Source organism: Heterodontus francisci, chromosome 4 (genome assembly GCF_036365525.1).
Source record: "Heterodontus francisci isolate sHetFra1 chromosome 4, sHetFra1.hap1, whole genome shotgun sequence".
In the NCBI taxonomy this organism is placed as follows: Eukaryota; Metazoa; Chordata; class Chondrichthyes; order Heterodontiformes; family Heterodontidae; genus Heterodontus; species Heterodontus francisci.
In genome coordinates this window covers 138,100,749-138,121,695 of record NC_090374.1, presented here as the reverse complement: position 1 = coordinate 138,121,695, position 20,947 = coordinate 138,100,749, and the positions used below count along the sequence as shown (strand labels likewise).

Genomic DNA, 20,947 nt, shown 5'->3' with positions numbered 1-20,947 from the left:
GGAAGTCACTTGCCCAGCCTCAGTGGCAGGGGTTTGTTTGGGGTGGGGGGGGGGTGGTGAGGGTTAGTGGTAATATTGCACTGTGTGGGTTGACATGTTTAAAGAAGGGAGGAATTAAAGATGAAAGCATTTAACAGTTACAAAATATGAATAAATAGTCATTAATAATAAGAATACAGTGTTGCTCCTTGTAGCAATTTTGTTTTGAAAATTAGATGGTTATCCAGTACCTGTATAACTTTTCAATTGCAATGTTATAATTTTTATGATGCAAACAAATTTTACATTCTTAGCAGCTACATCAACTGGGAAACTTTTTATTACAAGTATTTAACCTGTTCAAGCTGAATAACCACTTCAGCACCCATTCAGGAGATATCCAAATCAGTATAATGAAAATATTGCTGTTATTTCACCCTTATACTTTGTTTATTTTTCATTTTATAAAATCAGACAGTAAGCCAAATGTGGCAAAGGCCATTAAACAGAGACCTAAAGATGATTGGAAGTGTATTAATAAAGTTGTAGTATAAACAAGTGGTTCCAACCACATCATGAAGTGGCAAAGAAACTCAAGCTGGTTATACTTTCCTATGACATTTTGGGATTATGTTTTGACAATTTTTCCACACAAAACATTTGGAAAAAGTTACTTTTAAATACTACTTTTTTAAGACTGCATTCAGAGCAGCTTCCACTTCGCCATCCTAACTTTACAGGAATTGCAGTGCAAATTGCATTTACACATGTAAACGTGATTCCTACCACACTTGCAGCAAAATTACAATGGTAAAGCGGGAGTGGAAGCGGATCCAGGAAAATTATGGGCCTAAGTGTTCACACACAAGTTCAGGGGGGAAAAAAAGCACAAACAAAAGATGATTCATCTGCTAATAACTGGACATTGAGGTTGGTTTCCCCAACATAGGAACAGGAGTAGGCCATTTAGCCCTTCAAGCTTGTTCTGCCATTCAATGAGATCATGGCTGATCTCTGACCTAACTCCATATGGTCTTTACCCTATCCTTAATACCTCTGATTAACATAAATCTATCAATCTCATATTTAAAATTTACAATTGATCTTGCATCAATTGTGTTTTGCGAAAGAGAGTTCCAAACGTCTACCACCCTTTGTGTGTAGAAGTGTTTCCTAATTTCACTCCTGAAAAGTCGGCCTCTGATTTTTAGTCTATTCACCCCAGTCCTAGACTCTCCAATCAGTGGAAATAGTTTATCTCTACTTATCCCATGTGTTCCCATCAAGGATAGGCACCAAAATGTTGCACCACGGACATTTGACAAAATTATCGACTCAGCCATGGACATGGGAGCAAAATTAAGCTGTATATAAAGTCTATAGCCAATCTAATGCCATCAAAACACTAACCAATTTAAAACACATTTCTCCCTATAAATAAAGTAGCTAAGCATACAAGCATCAATGGAGCGCAGCACAACTGTATTAGCTAGCTAGCAAGCAAAATAGTATGCAATGCCAATTACTTTTGTTGATGGAATAGAGCTACCTACACCATGTCACGGGGTGGTAGATGGACCTTATCGGATGACCTCTGTGGATTCACACTGTGTCAGGAGTGCAAATTCACACAATAACCCGTGAAACTCAAGGAGAGGATTGTTATTGTGGTTATTGAGGTGAGACAGTATAAAAATCAGCAATAGGGAGATGGACCATTTCTCACACTGCTGTTGTCATAAGACAATTTAACTCGTGATGGTCTCTGTTTGTGCAACTTCTCCACCTGCTTGTAAAATGTATCTGAAGCAGATAGTACTTCAGAAGAGTCATGTAAAACAAAAATGCAGAGTGGGGACAGTAAGGGACAGAGAGATTGATGGTAGGTAGCCAAGACTAGTTTATTCATCTTGACAGGCTGTGAAACCAGGTCCTGGATTCTAAAATACGGAAACAACAGAATCTCTCATGGACAAATTGTCATTTGCTCACCAAAGCTAGTGACGAAATTATATAGACACAATTACAAATAAAAAAGCACCCTTCAGTTCCTCCAATAAAGCGACTCATAAATTCACTTCTGTCTATATCGTAGTCTATCACTGTCGATTCCAATTCAGCTCTGACAAGATAATTATTAACAAAAAGCTTTCTGCAAAAGATTGAGCAGTTGTTACCACATGTATTATTCAGTTACAAAATGTTTAGTCGCTATCTGTAAGATTGTACCCAGACTAATTCATTTCTGTCCAAGCCAAATGTCTTACTGTTAGCAAAGGTGCACCTTTATAGTAATGTAATTATATGATACAGACAACTTTCAAATGATATTGGCCTTTCAGGTTATCTGACCTCAAATGGATAGTAAATGATGCACATTGCAGCAACTGATCTTTGACATTCTTGTAAAACTTCTCTTATAAACCAATTTGCAGCAAAATAAAATCAGTTAATGACTGTTTCTAACATGGTCATAGAAACATGATACATTTTTACTATGTCTTCCCTGACAGTTTTTAAACCTGCAAATGCAGCGTAGATTTTGTCAAGGAATTGTTGCCAGTTTATCATAGATTAAGGTTTATGAAAGCTATCCATTACATTGTATTTACTAACTATTGTATATGGATCAGCAACATCCTGTTTTTGCCAATATCACTCAGTCCCATTACACCGTGCTGTTGCATTCATGAGAAACTTATGGTGCTGACCTCTGGAGATTCCTTAGATTTTCTTGCCTGTTTTCCACTCAATACAAGTTCTGGAACAATCTGATTCTAAACAGTTAGCAGCATAATTATGATATTTATAAAAGTAAAAGTCCAGCAGCTTTCAAATTGTCACTAAGCTTGTGTCCCAGGTGAAAGTAATATGTGCCAAAGTGCAGAAATCGAGACATTCCCAAGGTGATTTTTGCCATTTTAAAATGAGTTTACAAGCCTATACACTTGTGTTTTAAAATAAGTTGGCTGCTAGGTTTTTTAAAACACAAGGTTAAAGGCTTGAAGCAGGGGTGTCCAATCGTTTTGCGTTGGGGGCGGAGGGGCACATTACAATTTTTGTCTTGCAGAGGGGGCCGGTGAGACAATTTCAGAAAGATAAAGGCATTAAAAATTTATTTTACTATTGATCAAAACAACAAATGTGCAGTTTTGTCAAGAAGCTTTAAATGAGAAGACTATTTATTGACTTACTTTCTCATCACTAAGTTGGACACTGATTTAGTGAGATACCTGGGAATTTTTTATTTACACAAGTAGTCAGCGTTTGTCCGAACACTTCTTGTAGCGATGTGGAATATTTCAGACAGATGTCCATCTGTCAGGAGTGACCTTGATCGCGCTCCCTTTTTCTCTCTCTCTCTCTCTCTCTCTCATTTGTCTGTCTGTCTCTCTCTCTCTCTCTCACCCTCCCCCCTCTGTGTCCCTCTCTCTGTGGTCCCCTTTTCTGTGTCATCACACCCTCTCTGTGTCATCTTCCCCCTCTTTGCCCCCTCTCTCTCTGCCCCCTCTCTCTCTCTCTGCCCCTCTCTCCTATGCCCTCTCTCTCTCCCTGTCCCCCCCTCCTCCTCTCTCCCTGTCCCCCCCTCCTCCTCTCTCCCTGTCCCCCCCTCCTCCTCTCTCCCTGTCCCCCCATCTCTCTCCCTGCCCCCTCCCCGTTCCCCCCTCTCTCTCCCTGCCCCCTCTCTCTTTCCCTGTCCCCCCCTCTCTTTCCCTGTCCCCCCCACTTTCTGTCCCCCCTCTCTTTCCCTGTCCCCCTCTCTCTTTCCCTGTCCCCCTCTCTCTTTCCCTGTCCCCCTCTCTCTCTCCCTGTCCCCCGCTCTCTCTCCCTGTCCCCCGCTCTCTCTGTCCCACCATTCTCTTTCTTGTCCTACCTCTCTCTCTCCCTGTCCCCACTCTCTATCCCTCTATCCCCACTCTCTCTCTCTCTCTGTCCCCCTCTCTCTTTCTGTCACCCTCTCTCTTTCTGTCCCCCCTCACTCTATCTCTCTGTTCCCCTCTCTCTGTGATCCCCCCCTCTCTGTTACCCCTCTCTCTGTCCCCCCTCTATTCCGCCACTCTCTCTCTGCTCCCCCCTCTCTCTCTCTCTCACTCTCTTTAGTTTAGTTTAGAGATACAGCACTGAAACAGGCCCTTCGGCCCACCGAGTCTGTGCCGACCATCAACCACCCATTTATACTAATCCTACACTAATCCCATATTCCTACCACATCCCCACCTGTCCCTATATTTCCCTACCACCTACCTATACTAGGGAAAATTTATAATGGCCAATTAACCTATCAACCTGCAAGTCTTTGGCATGTGGGTGGAAACCAGAGCACCCGGAGGAAACCCACGCAGACACAGGGAGAACTTGCAAACTCCACACAGGCAGTACCCAGAATTGAACCCGGGTCACTGGAGCTGTGAGGCTGCGGTGCTAACCACTGCGCCACTGTGCCGCTCTCTCTCTCTCTCTGACTGTTGCAGAGAGCAAGAACTCGGCCCAGAGCTGCTTTGTGATTGATCTGTTTTTTTTTAAATTGCAACCATCAGTAGGCGGCACAGTGGCGCAGTGGTTAGCGCCACATCCTCACAGCTCCAGCGACCCGGGTTCAGTTCTGGGTACTGTCTGTGCGGCATTTGCAAGTTCTCCCCGTGACCACGTGGGTTTCCGTCGGGTGCTGCGGTTTCCTCCCACAGCCAAAGACTTGCAGGTTGATAGGTAAATTGGCCATTGTAAATTGCCCCTAGTGTAGGTAGGTAGTAGGAGAATGGTGGGGTTGTGGTAGGGAATATGGGGTTAATGTAGGATTAGTATAAATGGGTGGTTGTTGGTCAGCACAGACTCGGTGGGCTGAAGGGCCTGTTTCAGTACTGTATCTCTAAATAAATAAAATAAAAATAAATAAAATCAGTTTCACAGCTGACAGTTGTTTAGAGCAGAGAGAACGCTTCCAATTCAGACAAGTTTGGGGTTATCGGCAGGCTTTTTAAATAAAATTGGAACCCACAAGAAAAGCACATGCTTGTCTGAATTGGAAGCGTTCTCTCTGCTCTAAACAACTGTCAGCTGTGAAACTGAAAAGGACGGCTGCAATTCTTTTTTAAATGGGCTGGTTAGGAAGAAGAAGCCAATGGGAAATTTCTCATCCATTAAATTACTAGTCACGGACATCAAAATGTTTTACCATGGACAGTGACGTCCATGTACAGACACACTGCCGACCCCTGGTTCCCATTAATAGCTTGAAAACTTTGATCAAATCAACACTTAACCTTCTAAATTCCAGGGAATACAACCTTGGTTTGTGTAATCTCCCCTTGTAATTTAACCCTAGGAGTCTAGGAATCATTCTAGTAAATCTACGCTGCACTGCCTCTAAGGCCTGTATATCCTTCCTGAGGTATGGTGCCCAGAACTGTTCACAGCACTCCAGGTGGAGTCTAACCAGGGCTTTGTATATTTGAAGCAGTTTTACGCCCTTGTATTCTAGTCTTCCAAATATAAAGGTCAGCATTCCATTAGCCTTTTTGATTCATTTCTGTACCTGTTCCTGACATTTCAATGATCTATCTACCTGGGCCCCCAAGACTCTTTGGAATTCCACTGTTTCTAGTTTTTCACTGTTTAGAAAGTGCCCTATTCTATACATTTTAGGTCCAAAATGGATGATGTCATATTTGCCTATGTTGAAATTGCCACAATTTTGCCCATTCTCTTAATCTTTTGCCCATTCACTTAACCTCCAAAGAATGTAACAATAAACAATTCATTAATCTGATTCTGTATTCATAAACATCTCGCATCCATTGTGTTAGGAAGTCTCTGGACCTGAGTGCTTGGCAGGGATCATCTGGCAGTCTTTACCTGGCTGTGAACAGTGGGTGATAAAAGACAAAGACAACCAGGTTTTAAAACAGAAGGCTGCAAGCTTTTGCCAAGCTCAGAAGGAGAAGGCAAGAGGGTAGTTAGGACTTATTTTACTTTAGCCAAGCAAGGTGGCCCACTGATGTGGAAAAGCCTAACATGATCTTTATTCTGTAATATTACCAAAAATAGTTTGTACTGATTAAATCCAATGATGACTTGGTCTCTATGTTCACTTGCTATGGGATAAAGCAGCTTAACAATTCATTTCTTGCCTAATTTTGCTGTGTGTTTTTTGTCCACCTTTGAAAACATTGGATTATATATGTGGCGGATATATAGGAAATTGCTTGGACATATTGAATCCATTATCCAACAAAAAGATGCTGTTGTTGCACCCCTGGATTATGTTATCATACAAGTAGATATTGGGCACTGTGAATCTATCCCAGCTCTTAAGGAGCATGACTGAACCCAAGCATGTGGCTAAGGCATAACCCTAAATTTGTGACACTCACATTGCATTGAATCGCATGTACGGAATCATTTCCAGTTCACTCCCTTTGTACAGAATTCCAGTCTATTTAACTAACTCATATCATATACACTTCTAGAAAGAAAGGAACTTGCATTTATACAGAGCTTATCATGACCACCAGAAGTCTCAAAGCGCTGTGCAGTCACAGTTGTAATGTAGGAAACGTAGCAGCCAATTTGTGTACAGCAAGCTCCCACAAACAGCAATGTGATAATGACCAGATAATCTGTTCTTTTGTTTTGTTATGATGTTGATTGTGGGATAAATATTGGCTGGGACACCAGGGATAACTCCCCTGCTCTTCTTCGAAATAGTGCCATGGGATCTTTTAAATCCACCAGAACGGACAGATGGGACCTTGGTTTAACATCTCATCCGAAAGACGGCACCTCCGACAGTGCAGCACTCCCTCAGTACTGTGCTGGAGTGTCAGTCTTGATTTTTGTGCTCAAACTCTGGAGTGGAACTTGAATCTGAAACCTTGTGACTACCAACTGAACCATGGCTGACAAAATGATCCAATAACTTGTTTTTATTTAATTCTATTTTTATGTTCATCACCATGAAAGCTAACCAACTGCGATATTCTACCTCAAGATGCCAGAATATTTTAGAAATCTAATCTGTTTTGTGTGAAATGTAACTTATTAATCATTTTCTGTTTTTTTTAGGTTCAAGTGCTATATGATTAAGTGGGTTGTGGTACAAGGGTTTGTCAACTGGCTATTTTTTATCTAAAGTACATATAAATTCTGATGAAGCATAATCCTGACTCAAGCAGAACATTTCTTGGCAAACTACTTTTGCATTTATCAGGATTCAATTGTACCAGAACAAGAGTTAAATTTGGAGATAGGCCAGTAATACTTTTTTCAGTTATAACTTCCACTCCAATTCAAATACCAGTACTATATACAAATTTGGTTTTTTTAGAAAAATTAAGAGTTGTTAAGTAATCAAAAACTCTATACTCCAAGCAATGTTCCCTCTAATTTCCCTTTGCTGTACATGGCCCATTTCTTGCACTGAGTGGTCCCTTTAATATTGCCGTGCAGCCGTACATGCGCACAGCTTAAAGGGACCACAGCTTGTGGGCGACCTGTTTGTCCCCTGCAAGGCACATTCCAGATTTCTGAGTTTGCGCACACCCGTACAGCTTAGAGGGAACATTGGTACCAAGATTACAAAGTATATGCAATTGGTTACTCTCACGTTCTGAATTGTATTTATATAGCATCTTTAACATAATAAAATGTCCCAAGGAGCTTCACATGAGCATGATAAAACAAAATTTGACAGCTAGAAAAGGAGATATGAGGGATGATGCCCAAAAGCTTGTTCAAAGCAGTAGGTTTTAAAGAGCATCTTAAAAGTGGAAAGTGAGGTGGAGAGGCAGAGAAGGAGGGAATTCCAGTGCTTTGGGCCTAGGCAGCTGAGGACACGGCCACCCAAGGTGGAGTGACTAAAATCAGAAATGCTCTAGAGGCCAGAATATATCTCAGAGGGTTGAGGGGTTGGAGGAGATTACAGAGATAGGGAAAGGCGAGGCCATGGAGTGATTTGAAAACAAAGAAGAGAATTTTAATATCAAGACATTGCTTCACCAAAAGCCAAGTTTAAAATTGAAGTGATTGGGTATATCTTCCAATTTGGCCCATAATGGAGGAGAGGCAGGAACAGTGTGCTTCAAGCCACCAATTTGGTTAAAGGCAGGCCACATTTAGGCTTCCTTAGATGTCTCGGGAGCCCTAAGTGAGTTCTTGTCATGTGCAACAAACCTTTGTGAGAGATTACAAGCTTTTAGTTATGAGATCCTGCCTGATCGTTCCCCCACCTTCACTCCCTTAATTCCAAGGGGCGAAGACTTGAACATGTATGATACACTACTGGTTTAGCCATTCATCAACAGATCTGACTGGTCAATGTTAAGCACAATAGGGCCCTGCTCCCCTCTGCCAAAACTACTCGTTATTCCCATGATCATCTTAGACAGCAAGGATAATCCCCATCTACTTTTCTCTACCACCAACTATCGCCTTAAAACCCTCTCCCCTGCCAATTCCATCCTCACCTCCAACAACAAGCACAAGAAGCTCAAGGACTTTTTGTCACTGAGATTGAGATCATCCATTCAGCTGCCTCTGCTGCCTCCTTTCCTTCCCCTCGCCCACCAAGCCAAACTTCCTCTAAGGCTCCCCCCTGCCCTAGTCCTAAATTTGTATAATTCTCTTGTTGCTCTCCTATCTCGCCACCTGCCCTCTCTGAGCTCATCTTGTCCATGAGACACACCTCCTGCTCTTTCGACAATATTCCTACCAAACTACTGATCATCCCACCTCCCTTCCCAGACTCCATGCTAGCTGATAGTGTTAACAGTTCCTTCCCTTTCAAATCTGCCATCATTATAGCCCTCAAAACATTATCAAAATACCTATTCTTGAATCCTATCCAAACTCCCTTTCCTCTACAATGTCTTGAACGTGTTGTCACCTCCCAAATCCATGTCCACCTTTCTTGTAACTCCATGTTTGAACCCTCCAATTAGGTTTCTGCTCCTTCACAGCACTGAAATGGCCTTCATCAAAGCCAAAATTGACATCCTATGTGATTTTGACTATTATTCACTATTCCTCCACATCCTTCTCAGCCTTTGACATGGTTGAGCGCACCATAATCCTCCAGTGCCTCTCCTCCATTATCTAGCAGAGGGGAACAGCCCTCACCTGGTTCCATTCTTAAATATCCAGTCATAGCTAGAGAATCTCCTGCAATGACTTCTCTTCTACCTGCACCATTGCCTCTGGAGTTCCCTGAGCATCTATCCTTGGCCCCCTCCTATTTCTCATCTACATGCTGCCCTTCAGTGGTATCATTTAATGACATAAGGTCATGTTCTGTATGTACGCTGATGGCACCCAGCTCTACATCACTACCATTTCCCTCAACTCCCCCACTTCCTTTGTGTTGTCAGACTGCTTATCTGATACCCAGTATTTGATGAGCAGAAATTTCCTCTAATTAACTATTGGGAAGATGGAAGACATTGGGCTGAATTTTCATGCGCCTGTGAAGGTGGGACTGGAGGCTGATGGCCCAGCAATTTCCCACCACCGGCCAGTTTTCAGTCTCCCACCATGTTCCCATCTCTAGGCCATTTTCATTCCAGAATGATCGTGAGGGGGAAAATTAAGGCCACTCTCCACACACCGACTGGAATTTTCCAGTCAGCATGTGGACTCCCCACATGGCTGAGGGATGGAGGAGACCTCCCAGCGGCAAACTGGGGAGGGGGTTGCCAATGCTCTATCCAACACACTCTCCATAGCCATCAGGCCACAGCTGCAGCTGCTGGCCATCCAGTGGATGGGTTGCCCCTTCATGGTGATGGCCTGGCAGCTGTGGCCTTTTCGATGCTAAAACTGTTTGAAAGTTTTTCAGTGGGTGCCTCCATCGGCAGCACCCACCTCTAAAGGTGGGACTGCTGAACTTTCTTAATAGGACAATAAGCATGCACCCCGGCCACTAATTGCACTGACACAACATGGGGTCGGGACCTGGAAATGCACCCGAAGTCGGGCTCCCGACCCCAAAACAAAAATTCAGCTCATTTTCTTCTGTCCCCACCCTAAACTCCATTCCCTAGCCACAAATTCTATCCCACCCCATGGCCACTGTCTCTGGCTGAACCAGACTGTTCACAACTTTGGCATTCTATTTAACCGTGAGCTGAGCTTCCAACCCCATATTCTCTTCATAACAAAGACATTCTACTTCTATCTCGGTAACACTGTCATCTCTGCCCCTGTCTCAGCTTATTTTCATCTGATCCATGATTTTGTTGCCTCCAGACTTGACTATTCTAGTGCTTTCCTGGACTGCCTCTAATCTTCCACCCTTCATAAACTTGAGCTCATCCAAAACTTTGCTGCCCATGTTCTAACCCACATCAAGTTCCACTCATGCATCACTTGCTGACCTACATTGGCTCCCAATCTACCAATGCCTCAAGTAGTAAATTCTCATTGTCATATTAAAATCCCTCCATGGTCTTGCCCTTAGCTATCTCTGTAAGCTCCTCCAGCCAATCAAATCTCCTTGGCACAAAGGAGATTGAGGGATGGTTTGATAGAGGTTTACAAGATTAGGACAGTGTTAGACAAGGTAGATTAAGAAAAGCTATTCCCATTATCTGATCATACGAGGACTAGGGGACACAGATTCAAAGCATTGGGCAAGTGATGCAGGGGGGATGTGAGGAAGAACTTTTTTACCCAGCGAGTGGTAATGCTGCCCACGAGGGTGGTGGAAGGAGAGGCAATCAATGACTTCAAAAGGAAATAAGGGCACTTGAGGGAAATAAACTTGCAGGACTACAGGTATAGAACAAAGGAATGGGATTGACTGGATTGCTCTACAGCGAGCCGGCAAGGACTCGATGGGCCAATGGCCTCCTTCTGTGCTGTAATGTCTCTATGACACTTGGGGAAGGGCACAGACGCAAGGGGGCAAACAAAATGGCAAGAACTGCCGTTCCCAACTTTGCCCAGACTCTGCCATTTTTCTGAGGGCAGGGAAGGCTGAGGACAGCCTTCCCACCCCAGGCCAATTGAGGTCCTTAAGTGGCCAATTTTGTTGAAGGCAGAGGGGCCCGCCACCACAGGGAGATACCACCAGGTAAAGCAGGGTCGGGGTTCCCTCCTTTGGGGACAGTCAGGGCCCCCAGAGATTCCTCCCACGGTGGCAATGACAGCTCCTCCCCCCAGGAAGAGCACCCCCACTCCATCGCTGGAGCCTGCCTAAATGGCAGTGGCGACCCCGACCCCACTTAACTCTCCTGTGGTCTTCTCCAGCCTTCTCCTCTACAAGACCTTCTGCGGTACCAGGATGGCATCCCTGGCGGCAGGCAGTTAATTGGCTGCCTGCCGTTAAATTGCAATAGAGATCCAACAGAGGGCCAAGGCGAGGTCTCCCTACCCATCTCCACACCTTTTGATCCGCCACTGGCCCCCCCATCGCCGGAATAAAATCCAGCCCTATGTCTCTGCATTCCTTCAACTCTGAACCCTTGTGTATCCCCCACCCCCTTCACCCTATCATTGGCAGCTGAGCCTTCATCTGTCTAGGCCCCAAGCCTAGGAATTCATTCCCTCAACCTCTCTGTCTCTTCATCTCTCTTTTGACCCTCTTTAAAACCTATTTCTTTGAACAAGCTTTTAGTCACCTTTCCTAATATATTCTTCTTTGGGTCAGTGTCAATTTCTGTCTTGTTATGTTCCTGTGAAGCACCTTGGGATGTTTTTCTACATTAAAGTTGTTGTAAGAAGTTCACATTGTCAGGAGCATATACTATTATGAGTAAGGTATGTCATGCAAGTAAAAATGGAAATGCAGTTCCAGTGGAAAGTAAGAAGGTGGTGAGCAAAGGAAGCATTGAAGCTAATTGTTGAGGAGATTAAAGGTGACATGAGGCAAAATGGTTATTGTATTTGCTCTAATTTTAGCAAACCTTGAGATCTCTGAATTTCTTCTGAAGCTGAACCCATGTCTTTAGGGAGTTACTGTGAACACTGACATGAGTGTCAACTTTACTTTGGAAAATTCTTCTATGGGGCCTGTGGCCTTGAGTGCCCTTGTGAGATAAATTTGCTCCAACAGCACCTCAATGAGAACCTTGGAAATTCTTAATGAATTCTTTCAACCTATTCAATCTTCTCTTTATTATTGTAACAAACCTTTTACTTGAAGATCCTTTTAAAGCCACCAACAAACTGCCCACTAAGTCATGACCTCCCATTACAGGCACTATACATTCATTTGCTTAATGTTAATGAAACTTCCACACAAGATGGCATACGTAAAACATACTGCACCCTGTCTCCCCCAGTTCAGACCTGGACTGAAAAATGTATCCTATTGTGAGTTACGGTGGTGTGGTGCAGAATAGCACTGCAGCTCTTAAAGGAGGAAAGTGAGGTAGAGAGGCGGAGAGGTTTAGGGAGGGAATTCCAGAGCTTAGGGCCTCAGCAGATGAAGTCACAGCCATCAATGGTGGAGCAATTAAAATCGGGGATGCTCAAGAGGCCAGAATTAGAGAAGCACAGTATCTCGGAGGATTGTAGGACTGGAGGGGATTACAGAGACGGGGCTGAGTTTTTGCCATGGAGGCAGGAAACAAGAGCCGGGTCTGTTTATAGGTCAGAAAACCGCTTCTGGTGAGAAACGGATTACAGTTTGGATTTTCATGGGAGTAAGCCGGGTTTCCTGTCCACTTGGAGCCAGTGGGGGCAGGAATGGAGGCAGGTCAGATGAAGCGTGGGACTCATTTAGACTCCTCACGGCAGTCTTCAGTGAGGCTACTGGTTGTCCTGAGGGAGAGATCTGCTGATGTGCCAAAGCCTTCCATTGCACCAGAGAGAAGCAAAAGCTGGAGGCCTAGCACCTGGAACAGAGCAGATACTCATTTCATCGATGTCAACCTGGGTCTAATGCTGCAGACTGTGAGGGAGAGGAGGGAGGTCCTCTTCCTGGAGGGTGCATGAGGAGGCCACCTCGTCATGCAGCAGGAACACCTCTCTATTCAGCATCATCTCCCTCCGCCTCCTCCTCCTCCTGTTCCTCTCTTACCTCCTGATCCTCCCCCGATGAGCTGTTTCCTCCAAAGTCCTCACAGTCCTTAAGGTCCACACCTCTCTGGAAGACCATGTTATGGCGAGCGAAGCAGATGACCACAATGTCAGAGACCATTGCAGAAGGGTATTAGAGGGCACCACACTACCGGTCCAGGCACCAGAACCGCATCTTCAGAAGTCTGATGCCCTACTTATTGGTTGTCTGCTGAGGAGGTGGCATTGGTCGTATTACCTCTGTGCCTCTGTCTGGGGCTCCTGTAAAGCGGTGAGTAGCCATCTCTTCAAGGGATTTTCCTTGTCCCCTTGGATCTATCCACACACTTTGGGGGTTGGAGTGAAGATCTGAGGCAGCTTGGACTGGCAGAGGATGAAGGAGTCATGGCAACTACCAGGAAATCCAGCGCACACGTGTAGGAAGCTCCCGTTGTGGTCGCAGATCAGTTGGACATTGAGGGAGTGGAAGTCCTTCCTGTTGATGAATCTCACTAGCCACCTTGATGGCCCCATGTGTGCAATCGCACCTGGAGGAATTCAGCGATGAAGGCGAAACCCAATGCCAACTGGCCCTGCGAGACAGTTTCTGTCATTAAATGAATATGCTGTCCAGCTCTGGCAAGAGGGCATCAGTGACCAGCGAGATGCAGTGGTGTGCAGCCATTTTGTGAGATGCCACTAAGGTTCGCAGCTGATCCTTGGAAGGAGCCAGAAGCAAAGAAATTCAAGGCCACGGTTACTTTGATGACTACTGGCAGTGCATAGCAACCAGTTCTGCGAGGTGCAAGGTCTTCAGCGAAGAGGTCATTGATGTCTGACCATCTACATGGAGAGTCGGGGCCCTGCGGCCCTGATTTTCTGACGTCTCCAGGTAGCTCCATCTTTGGTGGTCAATCCTGTGCTGAGCTTCCATTGCGTTCCTGCCTCTCTTTCTTCTCCTGTGCCCTCCTGATCCCCGGGGTTCTGCCCTTCCTTTGGAAGGTGTTGCCCCTCATCGCCACAGAGCCCAAAATCTGACAGTTCTGGCCCCATTGCCAGCTGCAGCTTTCCTTCTGGGCAGGTGTCTTCCCAATTGTCCCTGGCAGCCTTGCCCTCTGTTCTTCTGCCCCTGCGATGCCAGGGCTGCTGACACTGTTCAAAGCCCACATGCTAAGTGCCCACTCTCCTTGCCATCTTTGCCCCGCTGACCCTCTTATTGGGCCACGATGATGCCCTGCTGTGTTTTCGGAAGATGTCACCGAGAGGTAGCGTGCAAATGAGAAATGGGAGAGGGCCAAGTATAGATCTTTGTGAGAAACCAGAGGTAACAGTGCAGGAGTGGGAAGAGAAGCCATTGATGGCAATCCTCTGGCTACAATTAGATAGCTAAGAATGGAACCAAGTGAGAGCAATCCCACCCAGCTGGATGGCGATGGAGAGAAGTTGGAGGAGGATGGTGTGCTCAACAGTGTCAAAAGCTGCAGGCAGGTTGAGAAGGACAAGGAGGGATAGTTTGTCTTTGTCACAGTCACATTGGATGTCACTTATGCCTTTGATGAGAGCTGTTTCGGTACTGTGGCAGGGTTGGAAACCTGATTGAGGGATTCAAACATGGCGTTTCAGAAAAGATAGGCATGGATTTGGGAGGTGACAACACCTTCATGGACTTTGGAGAGCGGTTTTGGAGACGGGGCAGTAGTTTGCAAGGTCTGAGGAGTCAAGGATTTGTTTTTCGAGGAGACTGGTGATGATAGCAGATTTGAAGGAAAGAGGGACAGAACCTGAATAGAGAGAACCTTTAACAATGTCATCTAACATGGGAGTCAGGAATGAAAGTTGAGTGGTCAGCAGTTTAATGGGAATAGGGTCGAGAGAGCAGGCAATGGGTCTCGAGGTCAAGCTGAGCTCGGAGAGACCATGAGGGGAGAAACTAGAGAAAGATACAAGTTCAGGGCTAGGGCAGGGGGAGCCTTGGAGGAAGTTTGGCCCAGTGGACTAGTGGAAGGGAGGAAAGTGGCAGAGACAGTTGGTCGGAGGGTCTCAATCTTGGTGACAAAGAAATTCATGAGCTCCTCACTTGTTGTTGTAATTGAGGGTGGAGGAAACAGGGAAGAGGGGTTTGAGAAGATGGTTTGTAGTTGGGAAAAAAAGCTGGAGGTTTCCTTTGCATTCCAGAATTATCCTGGAATAGTGAGCAGTTTTCACAGACGAAAGCAAGGCCCAATGGTACTTTTTGTGGACCAGCCAGATCTGGCAGGGGATGGCTAAACCAGTTGTCCGTTATATCCTTTCAAGTCTGCACCGCATCCCTTGGACTTAAGGGCGCGAGATGAGGGCTATAACAGTGGGAACGTCCAGGGTGAAAGAGTAATAGTTTTAATAGGGACGAGGGCATCGAAGATGGAGGTGAGAGTGTGGTTGAGAAGATCAGTAGCTGCAGAAATGACATGGTGAACAGAGGGCCAAAGGCTAGACAGTTGGGATTTTGAGAGTGCAGTTCTTAGTGAACTGGATGAGTTTTTTTTCCAGGGGCTGATACAGAAGGAAGTAAGGTTTGGAGGGGGAAATGGGATGTGGGTGGAGTGTGATCCAAAGAAGTGATCAGAGATGGCCTTATCTGTGATTGATACTATTGGAGTAGTGAGACCACATGAAATGGCAAGGTCAAGGGGTTGGCTATGAATATGGTTTGAGGAATTTACATGCAGGAAGAGATTAAGGTAAAGTTGGAGGACAGTGAACTCAGAGGAGAGAGAGCATTATGAATTGAGAAGGAGGTTGAAATCACCTAGCATGAGAAGTCAATTGATGCAGAGGCTGCAGGCAGAAAGCAGAGAAGATATCTCGGGGAGAACGTTTTTATAGTACTTGGGAGGGCAGTCAAGAATGAGGATTTTGAATGAGAGATGAGAGGAGTTGAACATGTTGAGGCTCAAAGAAGGAGAAAGTGCCAGAGGAGTAAGGGGACAGACCAAGGTGAGATTTGGTTATAAGAGCCACAGCAGCACCATAACGGTCTTGGCAAGGCAAGTGGTGAAAGGTATAGTATGGGGGGTAGGCTTCATTTAAGTGGAAGATGTCATCATCTCTCAGCCAGGTTTCCATCAAGGTCATGTCGTCAATACAGTCATCTACAATAAGCTAATGGATTGCAAAGGCTTTTCCACGAGTGAATAGACATTCTGGAGGGAGATACTGAGATGGGCAGTGATAGCTGGACCACTGGCAGAATCCATAGGATCAGCACTTAGATGGGTGAGTTGGACAGGGAGGAGATTGGCAGGATCAGCCCCAGCTATGCACAAGGTGGGAAGGTCAGTGAGATAGTAGGATAGGGTCATTGGGTTGTGCTGCTCATGTGGAGGCAGTGACGAGTGCCTCGATGGACCCTTTGGAGAATGCAAAGAGAGGGAAGCTGTAGGCTTATCCAAGAGGGAGTCAAGCCTGGGATGGTGGCAGGAGAGTAGGAAGGTTGAGGAATGCTGAAAGGTTGGGGTCGGGATTTAGGAAGGCAGAGTACCCGAGAGGAGAGAAATGAAAGAAGGAATGATGACAGGAGAAGAAGGGTCTAGGAGGGGTTGAGAGAAAAGAAATAAAAAGGAGGAAAGTAATAAAGTGGAAATGGAAGTGATGGGTTTGGGTCCAGAGCAACAGCCAAAGAGCACACGCAAATGGTCAAGAGGAAAACCTGAGTTACATGGGCATGGGAGCGGAGCATTAATTAGGATGCATATATTCTCATAGTAAACTAGGAATAGTAAGGAGACAATAGGAGACCAAGAGAGCATTGGAATAGTCAAGTGTAGAGGTAACAAAAGAATGGATTTCATGCTTCATTTGGGCTGAGGCAGGAATGGAGATGAGTGATATTACAGAGATGGAAGTAGGTGGCTTTGGTAAAGGAGAGGATATGGGTTCAGAAGCTTAGATGAGGGTCAGATAGGATGACAAGGTTGCAAACAGCTATCTGTTTAGCTGCCTGTGCTTCTTTCTGCCTTCCACTTTTCCACCAAGAAAACCTTTCCCCAGGCTCCCCCACCCAAGCGCTGAAACTGCATCTTGCTCGAATTTCTCTGCTATCCCCTCATCACCTCTCCAAGCTCATCTCATCCATGAGACCCATCTCTTACTCCCTTAACCCTATTCCTACTAAACAGCAGACCAGCCAACATTCCTTCCTGTTCTCTATACTGACATTGTAAATAGTTCCAACTCTTCGGGTACTGTCCCCCTGCTTTTCAATAATATCATCATCACCCACTCATCAAAAGTCCCACTATTGGCAGGTCTCGCTTTGTAAACTACCATTCCATCTCTAAACTCTCGTTCCTCTCCGACAACCTTGAACGTGTTTTCGTCTCCCAAACCCATTCTTATCTTTCCTGCAGCTCCCTGCTTAAGTTTCCCCAGTCAGGTTTCTGCCCATGCCACAGTACTGAAATAGCCCTAATTAAAGTCACAAATTGCATTCTCTGTGGCTGTGACCATAGTGCAAGGGTCAGCAACCTTTTTAACTGAAGAGCCTTTTTTAAAATAAATTGCCTAAAATAAAAACGATTGGGATACACAAGATGAAAAATTGACATTTCTAAGCCAAATTCATGGCAAATAGCCAAGTGTCTCTGGTAAAATGCTTATAATATTTGCTTATAATATAAAATGAATGTATTGAATTTGCATATAATAGAAAAAATCAAAATTAAAATAGAACTAACTCCATTATCATAATTTTCTAAGTTTTTTGCGTCTTTTTGATTTTTCTGCATATCTCCAGTATATGCATGTTTGGGTTATATGTATCAATTTGTATGAATTATGTAAAAGCAGATTCAGAGAGGAAATGTAAAAATGGCAAACCATATTAACTAAATGGAAAAACAGCACTTTTCCACTTTGAATTTAAAAAAAAGAAATTTACATGTAAAACTGAAAGAATGCTTTTTTTCTTCGTGGTTTTATAACAGATCTTGTAATAAATGGATTTTTTTTTACTATAATGCTAGTAGTCATCTTTAAAACAAACTTTAACTTAAGATGCGTAGAATTAAGGCAATTTTTCCAGCTATTCATTCTCGTGGTAAAAAAATAGCTTCGAACAGTACATTCTAAATACATTATCATAGCTTTATTAGAAACAATAATGGTCGCAATCATACAGCCAAAGGTATTATCTATAACCATGGTGTAGTTATACCACTTGAACAGGTTTATTTAGAGCTCAATGATGTTTGTCTTTAAAATAATCATTTGAAATTCCAAGTGATTAGCTTTTAATCCCCACAATAAAACCACGGCTCTTACTTTTCCTGTCTTAAACTTTTGGGCTTTTTTCACGATAATGTGATCCAACTGAGATGTCAAAGAGCTGCATGTGGCTCCAGAGCTGCAGGTTGCCAATCCCTGCCATAGTGCATTATGTCTCCTCATCCTCCTTAACCATTCTGTAGCTTTTGACATTTTCATGGTCATTTTCCTCCAATGTCCAGATCAGTAACCTGAGCTTCTTTTACCTACCCAACGTTGTTTCCCCAGATTCCCCAATGATCTATTCTTGGCCCCCTCCTCTTCCATATCTACATGCTTCCCCATGGCATTGGAGTCAGCTTCCACATGTGCACTGATGACAACCAGTTCTACCTATGCACCACCTGTCTCAACCCTTCTACTGCCTCTGTGGTTTCAGACTGTTTGTCTGACATCCATTGTTAGATGAACCACAATTTCCTCCAGCTAAACTCCATACCCTTTCCAGCGATTCCATCCCTCTTCCTGGTCACTGTCTCAGGTTGAAGCCAACTGTTCAGAATCTTGACACCCTATTTAAACCTCAGCTGAGTTTCTAACCCCATAGCCTCTCCATCACAAAGACGGCCTACTTCCACCTCTGTATCTTTGCCTGTTTCCACCCTTGCCTCAGCCCATTTGCTGCTGAAACCCTCAACCATGCATCTATCACCTCCAGGCTGAAATATGCCATTGCCTGGTTTGCCTCCCATCCGCCATCCACCATATACATCAATTCTTCCAAAATTCCACTGCCCTTAATCTATTTTGCACCGAGTGCCATTCACTTTTCCTCCTGTCCTTGCTGACCAATTTTGGTTCCTAGTCATCCAATACCTCATGGCCTCACACCTCCCTGTCTCTGTGGCCGGAATTTTCCAGGCCCTTTGAGGACAGCCTTAGAGGCAGCATGGGCTGCGTAATATCGTGTAGGGTGGTGTTGGAACCGAGTTCCAACGTGATCACATCAGTTCCGGATTTTACAAGGGGCAAACGGCATGAACAGACGAAAGGTCGCGGCGATCCGACAAAATGTGCCAATAGACTGAGACTTTGAGTCTGTCTCAATTTTACACAAAGTGTACAGGAGCCATGGGGCGTGGGAGCCCAGGTAGGTATGTGAAGGCGGCAAAGAGGTGGCAGGTCAGTTCAAGGCTTCAATCAGCAACCATCAGATGAGGCAGCGTTCCCTTACAGGAAGGCTAGCAGCACACCCATTGCATTTCATTGCAAGGGCTGGAATTCTACACCACCCACCCCCCACCCCCCCCCCCCCACCCCCACAGGAGCAGGCTGGTAACGATGTGGGGGGTTGTAAAATTGAGTGGGAGGCTGGGGGTGGCCATTCCCGATGACTTCCTTCCTCCGCTGCAATTTTATGCGGAGCAGCAGCGGCGAGAAACGGCCCACCCGCCCGAGGCCAATCAAGGGCCTTAAATGTCCAATTAATTGCCACTTAAGGGCATCCACCTGCCGCCGCTGGTATTTTGCCGGTGGGTGCCTTAAACCCCACAGGCTCCTGGTTGGGCATCCCGTGACCCATGGAGGGCCCCCCCCCCCCACCGAAGCCCCAGCCACCCCCACTGAAATAAAGTCCCCCACCTCCCAACTGACTCCCCTTGCCTCGCCAGGGCCTGGCCAGTTGTTCCCAATGAGGCCCCAAAACTTGCCTCTCTTCTGGGGCTGATGTCCACAATCCTACTGTTGGATGGGTGCACCACTCCCAGTGGCGCTGATGGGTCTGAGAGCTGCCAGCCCGCAGATTGGCCGGCAGCTCTTGAAGGTGGGAATTCCTGCCTCAGAGAGATGGAAGTCCCGCCCAAGTGCAATTAAGGGCCTGGGGAGCGTAAAATCCTGGCGTGGCACCCCAGGCCCGGTGGAGGCGGGCTCGGCCCTGACTTTTTGGCCAGTGAACAGGACCTCCCTCCAACATAAAATTCCAGCCAAGTAGTGGGGGTTCAGGTGCCAGGGCCTGCCACTTGGGTGGATTGAAAGGGGAGTGAGAGGGGATGGGGTGGGGTGTTTGAGGGAAGTAAACTCAAAGCAAAATACTACAGCTGCTGGAAATCTGAAATAAAAACAGAAAGGGCTGGAAACTCAGCAGGTCTGGCAGCATCTGTGGAGATAGAAACAGAGAGAGAGACTGAGAGAGCCATCAGCTTTGGGGCCATCGCTGGATTCCCTCAGACGCAAGGTGTGGTAGACTGTATGCATGTGGCCTTCATTAACAGAAAGGGCTTCCACTCCATCAACGTCCAACTGCTCTGCGACCACAACCAACAGATACTGCAGGTGTGTGCTCCGTACCCTGGAAGCAGTCACAGTACCTAAATACACAGACACTCCCAGGTGCCTGAGCTTTTCACTTAACGCACGTACTTCAAGGTTGGATTCTTGGTAACAAGGGTTATTCATTAAAGTTAAAAGCAAAATACTGCAGATGCTGGAAATCTGAAATAAAAACAAGAAATGCTGGAAATACTCAACAGGTCTGACAACATCTGTGCAGAGAGAAGCAGAGTTAACGTTTCAGGTCAGTGACCCTTCATCAGAACACTGATCTGTTCTGATGAACGGTCACTGACCTATCCATTAAAGAGATGGATACTGAATCCAGTGAGAAACCCGAGGACAGAAGCAGAGGAGAAATACAACATCTGCTGCATAGCAACATTAGCCACCATCGAACAGG

General features: G+C 45.3%; 1 protein-coding gene across 2 annotated transcripts in view; it reads left to right on the top strand.

Moving 5' to 3' along the window:
• The window catches only part of LOC137369267 (zinc finger protein GLIS3-like), a 927,786-nt gene that overhangs the window by 894,596 nt on the left and 12,243 nt on the right, over positions 1-20,947 (top strand). The gene's annotated exons all lie outside the window — the stretch shown is intronic.